This window comes from Anser brachyrhynchus (genome assembly GCF_964034855.1).
Source record: "Anser brachyrhynchus genome assembly, chromosome: 1".
NCBI classification, from domain to species: domain Eukaryota; kingdom Metazoa; phylum Chordata; class Aves; order Anseriformes; family Anatidae; genus Anser; species Anser brachyrhynchus.
In genome coordinates this window covers 1,608,960-1,609,571 of record NC_137694.1, presented here as the reverse complement: position 1 = coordinate 1,609,571, position 612 = coordinate 1,608,960, and positions in this window count along the sequence as shown.

Genomic DNA, 612 nt, shown 5'->3' with positions numbered 1-612 from the left:
TACCCCCATAACCCCCTCATGCCCCCCACAACCCCACCATTACCCCCATAACACCCCCATGCCCCCATTACCCCCATTACCCCCATAACCCCCCCATTACCCCCATGCCCCCATTAACCCCCCCACGCCCCCATAACCCCCATTATCCCCAAACCCCCCCATGCCCCCAGTACCCCCCATTCCCCCATTCCCCCCATAACCCCCCCATGCCCCCATTACCCCCATAACCCCCCATAACCCCCCATAAACCCCCCATTCCCCCCCATGACCCCCCCATTCCCCCATTACCCCCTATAACCCCCCCATGCCCCCATTCCCCCCATAACCCCCCATGCCCCCATTACCCCCCGCAACCCCCCCATAACCCCCCCCATGACCCCATTACCCCCATGACCCCCCCATGACCCCCCACGCCCCCCCCAGCCCCAGCGCGGCCCCACCTGGAGGCAGCCCAAGCCCCGCCCCCACCAAGCCCCGCCCCCATCCACCACAAGCCCCGCCCCCGGCCCCGCCCACCAACAAAAGCCCCGCCCCCGAGTTCCCCCTTCCCGCCACGCCCCCTCTCGGCGCCACCAAGCCCCGCCCCCCGCCCCCCGCGCATGCGCCCTCCTC